Below are 9455 nucleotides of genomic sequence, written 5' to 3'. Positions count from 1 at the left end.
TTTCCCCCTACAAAACAAAAGAAGATGACATCATCTTGTAAGGTACGTAAGTTCTATAGCACCTATGATCGACAACTACTTTGAATCAGAAGAGACTTTCTACTTAGAGGGCTAAAGGTACTCTCCAACCAGCAGGCAAGTAGAGTTACAGTGTATTAATGCATGCAAATTATAAAGGTAATGCCAACTGTAAAACCTCTGCAAGATCAGCACTCCTCACAAAGGCAAGTTATTGTTGCCCAAGGCCTGGGAAATAACAAATTATGCTAAGAAAGTTTTTGGTACATCAAAACTTTAGTTCTTGAATAAGGGCCTAGCTCAAACCCATTGAAGTTCATGGCAAAGCAGCCTGCAAATCTTCACATGTTGGGGTTCTTTTTTAAACAGAGAGATGACATCCTGTGCATGCACACAGACACAGTAAAGAAAAAGATCTACAAAGAATCTTTCAAATCCTGTTCTTGTTAATAGAATCTTCCACGAACCTTCTGGGGAACTGGATCAGGCCCTTACAGACCTACCTGTACTAGATGACTTCCACTGTAGTACAGGTGGAGTCATTGGGCGTTTATACACATACATTTTCTTTCTCTAATGTACTGGAGATCTGGTGCATCTTAGCAGAATTGAATAATCAAGTCTGCTCTGTACACCAGCTGACTCACACCGTGCTGTGTCGCATGCAGTTGCATAAGTGGTGAAATGTGCGTCAGTGCGCAGAAAATAGTGGTGGTGGGATTTTGAACTAAAACACTGTCAAGGTTTTAGTTCAAAAGTGGACTGCCACCATTTTCTGTGTGCTGACGTGCATTTTGCCGCTTATATAATTGTATGTGCCGCAGCACCGGGCACTTTTCAAAGCACTGCGGCACATGCATATGTAATATTAAGTCCACAGCAGCTGCAGAACATAGGTGGCTTTGCCCATGCAGCTGCAGGATCTACACACTGGGAAGCTTTTTGGATTGCAGAAATTTCTGCTGCATTTGAGGAGCACTATGTAGCATACAAAACAAACTTTTTGGGCACTAAGGAAAAGTCAGTCAGAGAATATAACAGGAAAACTGGAGTGGCTAGAGAGGTGAGCAGCTTCCAAATTAAATCCCAACTAGTTGAGAACCTGAATATGTATAACCATCACAGTGGTATTGAACTTATTTTCCCCACAGCTATAAAGAAATACACCTGAGACTATGCTTCCAAACAAACTACATTATTTGTGTTTTAAGCACATTTGATTGCCACGGTGGTTTCTGCCAGCTCACCAACACCATCATTATGATGGACTGCTTGCTATCCTCCAGCTGCTCCCTGGATCATGCAGCAAGATGCACCTTGTCCTTTTTCTTTTCTTTTTTTTTTTTGCCTGTCTGTACTTTTCCTTCCTGTCACATAAAGGAGAACCCGAAAAAACCTTCCTCTGTATTACTTATAAGATGGAAAACAACACTTCCATTTTGTCACCCCAAGTATTATAAGCTTACTCTCCTAGAAGGGCTTTGCTTTGTGACATACTGATGAGTCTCACCCTTGTCCTTTTGTTAAACCATTGAATATATATACACACACTATAACAGCAGCAACACACGGTGACTAGATCTTGATTTTAGTGCAGTTCGTTTTGCTGCAACACGTGCAGTGCATAAAAGAGTAGAGGAGCAGCACAGAACAATGTAAGAAACAGAGAGTAGCAGGATCAAGCTTTTGCTGAAATCAGTAGTATAACAATAAGTGGGAAAATGGAGACGAGCCCCAGGCACTAATGGGGAGATGGGCTATGGACATGCTTCACCCTCCTGTCTTCACCCCCAATCTTTCCTACACCCAGCACCTGACCAGCTCTAGCTCCAGGGACAGCAAAGAAGTGATGGTGATGCATAGTACAGGAGCTGGAGGGATGATGTCATCTCCATTTTTTGCTTTTGAAAACTGGTGGGGGGTTTTTTTGGTTACTTGACATGTGTCAGAAGTAAAAGGAGGAAATGACATCTCTTCTAGCAGTGAAACTATGGCTATGGCTCCACTGTGAACGTTGCTCCTCCCTCCTCACTGCCAGAACTGCAGCAGGTAAGTGTGGGGCAGCACAGTAATGCCTAGGGTGTACAAGTGAGTTATGACTCTGGCTGGAACACAGGGAGAAGAGAAAAAAGACAGGGGGCAGAGACCAGATAAAAGGAAAACAGCCACATAGAAGACGAGGAAAGGAGACTGCTGGGGTTGTTTTTTAAATGTCAAACACATATTGAACAAGCCTATTAAGGACAGAGCCTCAGCTGGTGTTATTGTTAGCTAACATTAGCTAAAATAGTCCCATTATAATCCATGCCATCCACTGGCTGTCACTATCACTTGCAAATTCTAAAACAAATATTCACATGTTTTCCCTGAAAAGCTTGTTTGATTATGATTATGAACATTGATTATTAATGTATGATTATGACTATATTTAAGGACTCTAATTATAACACCATCAATAGCTTTTGGAGATAGTTGATATAAAAATTTGAAATTCTCTTAGAGCTCTCATCTTTGGATTTCCCCTCAATTTTTATACTCCATTCATAAGAAGATATGATAGAAGAAACAAATGAGATCCAGTAGTGTGAACAAGTCCTCTCTCCTTCAAGTTGAATATGAAGTAGTGACATTTTAGGTACATGAACTGCTCTTTAGAAGGTGTCTAAACATTGATGTTTTAAGTTAACATGCTCCACAGGTTGTCATCACTCAGTTCTGTTGTAGAAATAGTATATAATCTTGGAAATATCACTGTTGAAAATGTTCTGACTTACACAATAACTTTGACTGGGCTGTCAGTCAGATGCAGCTGTTCTTTCAAATATCAGAACCTCACTCCTTCCTCTGTTCATTTCTTTAACTCTTTATGGTCATGTAAAGTTTAATTACAGATTCTTTTCCCATTATGGTGCCATCACAATCTGGAATACATTTTTGTTTTTTTATCTTAGAATTATAAGCCTGGAAGAGACCTTAATGGCCATTTAGTTCACTTTCAGTCTTACTTTTGAGGCCTGTTCTTTCTATGTATAATGCCCTTTTGACATAAACTAACTCTTTTAGTGACTGGAGTACCAGTCTGGATTAGGTAGGACTGAGAAGACCCTTCATGCAATATTCAGAGGCAAGTAAAGATTTGAAAAAGGTATGCATGGCATTTTTCTCCCCATATTCTTTGTTTTTATACTTATGTAACAGACATTAAAGGGTTGCCTGATCAGAAGATGTCCCATGATAAGGCTTGTCTTTTTGGAGACATTGTATTAGGGCAAAGGAAATTTGTCCCAACGGGGATCCTGCACTCAGGACAAAATGAGGCTGTTCTGGACAGGGACATCTTGGTACAGGGAAATATTGGAAAAATCCCAGCCAGGGATTGGAAATTAGAGAGGGATGGTTAGGGAGAGCCCACAGAAATCCCAGCCTCAGGACTGGCTGTGGGGGTTTCTTTAAAAGTGGGAATTTTTCCCTGATGGTGGGGGATGGGGGAGTGGGGAGAGAAGGGTATGTACTGTGGGGAGTGGGCTGTGCAAGCCCAACCGCACTGACTCGCCTCTCTTCCCCTGGAGCCTGCTGGAGCTGTGTGGAGCTGCTGACAGGTCAAAGGAGCACTCACAGCCCCAGGATTCAAGCCAGGGCTTTGGAGGGAGCAGGCTCATTCCGTGTGTGTGTGTGCGTGTGCGTGCATGCGCATGTGTGTGTGTAATTCAAGTAAGGGGTTGTGTGTGTGTGTGTGTGTGTAATTCAAGCAAGGGGTGGGCAGCTCTAGAAGCCCAGCCCAGCATGTCTCAGTGCTCAGACAAGTGGAGGCAAGACTTAGGGAAATAGCTCCAGTTCATCGCTGTTTTTGTGACCCAGAGAGAGGGCGCAGGCTGCAGGAGCTAAACCCAGTACACCTGTGTGTTCACCTATGGGAGAAGTGCATCTACTTTAGCCTGCAGCCTGAGCTGCATGGCCCACTGTGCAGAGGCCATGGGATGCAGCAACGTACATTGTGTGTTGCAGGGACCCGTAAGTGGGAACAGCTGCCATCAAGGTGGTGATGCCTGGGCCGACGTGGGAGGATCCCAGCCATGGTGCGGTGGGAGGATCTGGGGATTGTGTGTAAATTCATTGTGCATAAAGGTCATTAGTAGTGTTTGTAAATAAGTATCCAATAGCTCATGTTGTAAATATTAACCAATTTATTTATTAGTGCTTCAACATCTAATTATTCTTTATATTTCCCCTTTACCCTATATCACACCTGAGAAGTTATCAGTCTGTGAACCCCATAGGCACCCAAGTGATTATCTTTGTACCACCGTATCCTTTTGTGGCTATAGAGTTAACTTGGTAGCAATTTGTAATTTGTATCTGCTTTAGTTATATCTCATTCTGTATATAATTAGTCTGTATAATTCTGTTATAATGTCAATCTGTATAGAATTAAATATTTGTAAGTAATTGTACCGGTGGGTTTAAGGGTTTGTAAATGTAAAAAGGGCCCTCCCTGCCAGAAAGCCCTGTTTCAGCTTCTAGGAGAGCCAAGTGAAGCTTATACTACTAGGCACCCCAGGATTCCAACTCTTGGATGTGGCGTGTGGGTAGCACTGTGCCAGAGTTACACTTGTAGAGTATATTATATGTAGTCTACCATTTTTATATATAGGCCACATAGAGATATTCAGTTTCTACCAGGAACATTTTTATTCTCCTGGTAGAACCCAAAATTGTGTAGACATTCAAGCTTTTATGCCCAGAGCAAAAATGGCCAATACAGAAGAAGAAGAATAGAGGAAACTAACTAGGGTTAAATTACTCCTGGCTTTCTCCTGCCAGGGTTAATATCTATACATGTTTCCCTGGCTTACCTCTTCCTGGGCACCAAGAGGAGTGGAGCTGGGGGAAAGGCTCCTGTTTCTTCCTGAGACCTGGGTCACCCCAGTCTGAAGAAGACAAGGGGAAGATGAGGAGATGAGGAGAAGGTGGCAAAGAGAGAAGCAGTCCTAGCTGCTCCCTGCCTCCTTCTTCCACTGGAGTTCCTGGTGTGAGAAGCAGGCAGGGGCTTTGCTATCCTGCTGCTTCTGCTCAGCTCCCAGTCACTGAATTCAGGTAGTGCTGCCTGCCTTCAGCTCCCTTCCAACCATGGTCAGCTTAGCAGTTGGGGTGGTAAACCAGACTTGAAAGCCTGGTTGTCAGCCATGCTGGCTTCCCTTTGGTGCCTCAGCTGAGTGTCAGGGGCAGCAGTTTAAAAGCTGGAGGGACTGAGAGCCAGGCTTAGGGAAAACCTCCCAAGCTTGGCTTCCAGCCTTCCAGCTTCCCCTTTCCCCACTGCTTCTCAGCAGAGTGGTGAGGCCAGTGATTTAAAAGCTGGAAGGCCCTGGAGCCTGGCATGTGGAGGCTTTCTTCAGGCCCAGATCCCAGGCCCACCAGTTTCCCCTTACTGCCCAGCTGACCTGGAGCAGAGTGGAATGAGGCAGGCTGCTGTGCCACAGTGGCAAGTCTTGGGAGCCTTGCTGTTGCAGCAAAATGCTCCCACCCTGCAGGTTAACATCAGATGGGGTTCCAAAGTGCCCTCACAAGAAGGGTTCCCACCATGTGAAAATGCCCCCCTCCTGCCAATCAGCTGATTGGTGGGATAGGGTTGAACTTTCCCAGGGCTCTCTGTGGCAGCTACTGCTTTTCAGCAGCATCTAGCTGCCATTTGACAGTCTGCAACCTACTCTGTCAATAAGTGGGCTCCCCTAAGAACTGGGTTTGACAGCCTGCCTTCTAGTGCCCCCTGACAGGAGAGCTTACCTGTGAAGTTCCCCAGCCATGAGGCTAGAGAAACCTCTGTACAATGCAACTCCCAGGCTATTTTTCTACCAGAAGAAAATTTCTTCAGGTAGAAAATAACATCTGCATGCAGTCATAGTCTACTCTTTTAGCTTTCTGCTAGAACAAGAAACAGCAGTGAGGGAAATATCATGACAGCATGCTGAGGTCCAACTAACAATGTGGTAGAGATAAGCTAGCCCCTGATTCAGAACTAATCACTGGATATTTTGATATTGTTTTCAGTGTTTTTGCATTAAGCACGTATTATATAAGCATTGTATTTAGAGCATGCATCCTTCACCAAGAGGCAGATAGTTCTTAAAGTCTTCCAAGAAAGTGTTCTACCTTTTCACTTTGACAAGGGTGCATATAAAAGTGATAGTGTTCTCCCCGTCTAGCCACAGAAAGCAGTCTATAGCTATGACCAAACACAACTGCAAAGCTGCAGGCAGCTTAAAACAAAGGCTGATCTGGTGAAAATCTGAACCCACACCACAAGAGGGGTCAGATGAAGACATTCTAAAACAGCATCATCTGTAACTTGTGTCTGCCTGCTCGGTAGCCTGTTGCTGTTTGGAAAATGGGAATGGGGAAAGGGAGTGGAGGGAGTTCAGTCTGAGGGTTTTTCAGCCACTGCTGGAGGATGGGGCAGGTGTATTGGAGCCCCCACTGAGGTGGAAGGGCCCCAATCCTCCCACCCCACCCCACCCTCCTGGCTATGGAGCTCCTAGAATGAATGCCTTCTGCTTCCTTTTTCCACTCCATTCTGAAAACTTTCCAGCCTTGCTTAAGAGTGAAATTTACTTTAAACATATTCTCTTAAAACTCTCTGGTTTTATTAACATCCCAACCAGTAACTGTGTTTGCTACTAAAAGTACACTCAAAATAGCCCTGAACAGAAGTCAAGTGAATTAATATTTATTCCATGATTATCCATTCATTCAGTATTAAGTATTTAGCCAGATCTAATTTTGATCTTGAGAATTCTCCATTTTTTGTCCTTCCACTCACCAAAATGTTGGTTTTATACATTGCAATGCAAGTAATCTCCTAACTATGCTTTTGACTTGTCTACCCACCAGGCAAATAGACCACTGCACCCTAATTTAAGCAAAAACAGTGACCCAAGCGTAACAGGGCCTGACCCTGTTACTATGTGTGTGGAGAAGCCCAAGCAGCCCCACACCCTGAACGCATTCCCCATTACCCACCCCAAAGCTGGAGGGACACATTAGAGGCTGAGGACCCAGGTTCAGGAACACAGCAAGCCTCCCAGCAAGGGAGCTAACCCAGATTTGAGGAATGAGGGACAGCTGGCCACGTGGACCAGCAGGGTGGAAAATAAAAGACAGTGAGGAAGCTGCACCAGCAGAGAGCAAAGCTGCCTGGAGCCTGGGGTTAGCCAAGGTCAAGCAGCCACAGAGAGGGGCTGTGAGCAAGGCTTCTCTTTTGTTTGTTTATTTGCTTGCACAAGCCCTGCTGGCAGCATTGCCAGGCCTTAAATATGAAATTATCGTATTGGAAGCTCAAAATTATTGTATTTGCTGAAAAATTATCATGCACTGAAAAAACATGTAAATAAGTATGCAAATAAGCTGTCTTCTTATTTACTTTATATTGCTCACTGTAACTCTCTAGTTAGAGTTACAGAGTGAGTGAGAACTGGGTCATCAAAGTTGAAGCATTTCTTTATTTTGAGGCAAGCTGTCATAAGAAAATGCTGACAGCAAGCCCGAGTCAGTTAAAAATCCCTGAGAATGACTGGGGTTTTGCATATACTGCATCAATTAACTGCCTCAAAATTATCATACATGTAAAACACTTTTTACTATTATTGATCATATATTGTACAAGGGTTGAAATTATTGTACAAATATAATACTAATTCTATACCTGGCAACACTACCTGCAGGCCTTCAAAGCCTCTGAAAGATAAGAGGCTAGAGGCAAGTGAAGCCTGCTAGGAAAAGCCTAGCAAGCCGGAGACATAAAACCAGTGAAAAGCTAAGTGGCAGTTTATTCGTTTAACTCTGTTTCTTTTGCATCTCTTATAAGCCCAGGGTCATGGTGGTGCTAGGGATTTAACTCAGTTGCAGCAGAGGCGAGGACCCTGAACAGTAAAAATGGTCAGCTCAGGGTGCTTGGCCAAACATACCTAGCTGTGCTCTGCACAAAAGCTGCCCATGACAGTATACACCAAGTTAGTAAAAGAAGGTTGTACCTTGAGTATTGCAAAAATGATATCACACCCCACATGACTATTTTTTGAGAACATCTATGGGTCTGGACAGCTTCTACAAGGGGAGTTCAGATTTAATATTACCCTTGCATTGTCTTTTCAAGGAAAAAAGGTTCAGCATGCTAATGCCAGTCTGAACTAGCACAAAAGAGAAAATATCAATGTATGCTTTCATCATTTCCATGACTGGAGTGAAGATCCAAGCAGTGTCTTTATGATAGGGATTTCATAGTATGTGACATTTCTTCAAATAAAACATGCATTTGACCAGTATCTTGCCTTGCCTACCATGTCATTTGTTAAAATAGAACTATCACACTATGGAAACGATTTGACATTCACTAGTCAGGAAGGAGTCCTTTAGGCTAAGTACAGACAGTCACGAAGTCCAAGGTTGAATCAATTAAATCTTTACAGATTAGTTGAGGCTGCATAGATTGAACTGATGAGCAAGTGAACAGACATTCACTTTTGATTCTGTAAACGCAACCACACACCTGCAACGTCCCAGGCAAGAAGCTGGGGGATGGAGGAGAGAAGGACGGAAAGATGGAGGTGTGGTGCTTTATGTCAAGGAGCAATACACATTCTCTGCCAGCAGAATGGGGTCAGAGGGGCAAGCTGAAGTGCGCTGGGTCAAGATACAAGGGGGCTGTGGGGAGAGGGATTTAACAGTGGGGGTCTACTACAGACCCCCCAGCCAAGGGGAGGAGCTAGACCGGGAATTTTTGGGCCAGCTTGCAGAAGCACTTAAGGCAAGGGATGTAGTTGTCATGGGTGATTTAAATCACCTGGACATCTGCTGGGAGGAACAGTAAGCCAGGTTGGACCATTCCAGGAGGTTCGTGGCCGAGATACAGGACCTGCACTTAATTCAGGGGGTGCACAGTCCCAGCAGAGGAAATGCCCTGTTGGACCTGGTCCTGGCCACAGGCGACGACCTGGTAAGGGGCCTCCAGGTTGTTGACTTCCTGGGTGATAGCGATCATCGCTTGCTGGAATTCACCATCCAGCTCAAGGTGTCAAGGGCCAGCAGCAAGGCAGTAGCCCTAGACTTCCAGAGGGCCAACTTCAATGAGTTGAGATTAGTGGGAGAGGCACTGGGGTTCTCGAGGGCAGGGGAACTCAGTGCCCAAGATGAGTGGTCGTTCCTTAAAGAGATTGATACTCAGGGCCCAAGGGGAGTCCATCCCAACAAGAAGCAAGGGGGGAAGGAGTGCCCAAAAGCCCCCCTGGCTCACCAAGGGAGTCCGGGAATGCCTGATTGCCAAAAAGGCGGCGTAAACCCGGTGGAAGAGGGGTGCTATCTCCAAAGAGGAGTATACCTCCTCTGCTTGGGCGTGTAGGGGGGCTGTCAGGAAAGCTAAGGCAGATATAGAGTTAGGACTAGCATCC

At 44.6% G+C, this 9455-nt stretch overlaps 1 long non-coding RNA gene across 1 annotated transcript; it reads left to right on the top strand.

The window, feature by feature from the left end:
• Positions 1-668: 668 nt before the first annotated feature.
• Positions 669-8626, top strand: LOC109319191. The gene is made up of 3 exons (XR_002103401.1): positions 669-755; positions 1040-1042; positions 8616-8626. It is a non-coding gene; the product is annotated as an uncharacterized LOC109319191 (long non-coding RNA).
• Positions 8627-9455: the final 829 nt, after the last annotated feature.

This window comes from Crocodylus porosus, unplaced genomic scaffold, assembly GCF_001723895.1.
Source record: "Crocodylus porosus isolate Cpor-Errol unplaced genomic scaffold, CroPor_comp1, whole genome shotgun sequence".
Taxonomy (NCBI): Eukaryota; Metazoa; Chordata; order Crocodylia; family Crocodylidae; genus Crocodylus; species Crocodylus porosus.
The sequence above is the reverse complement of the archived record's forward strand: the minus strand, read 5'-3'. Positions and strand labels throughout refer to the sequence as shown.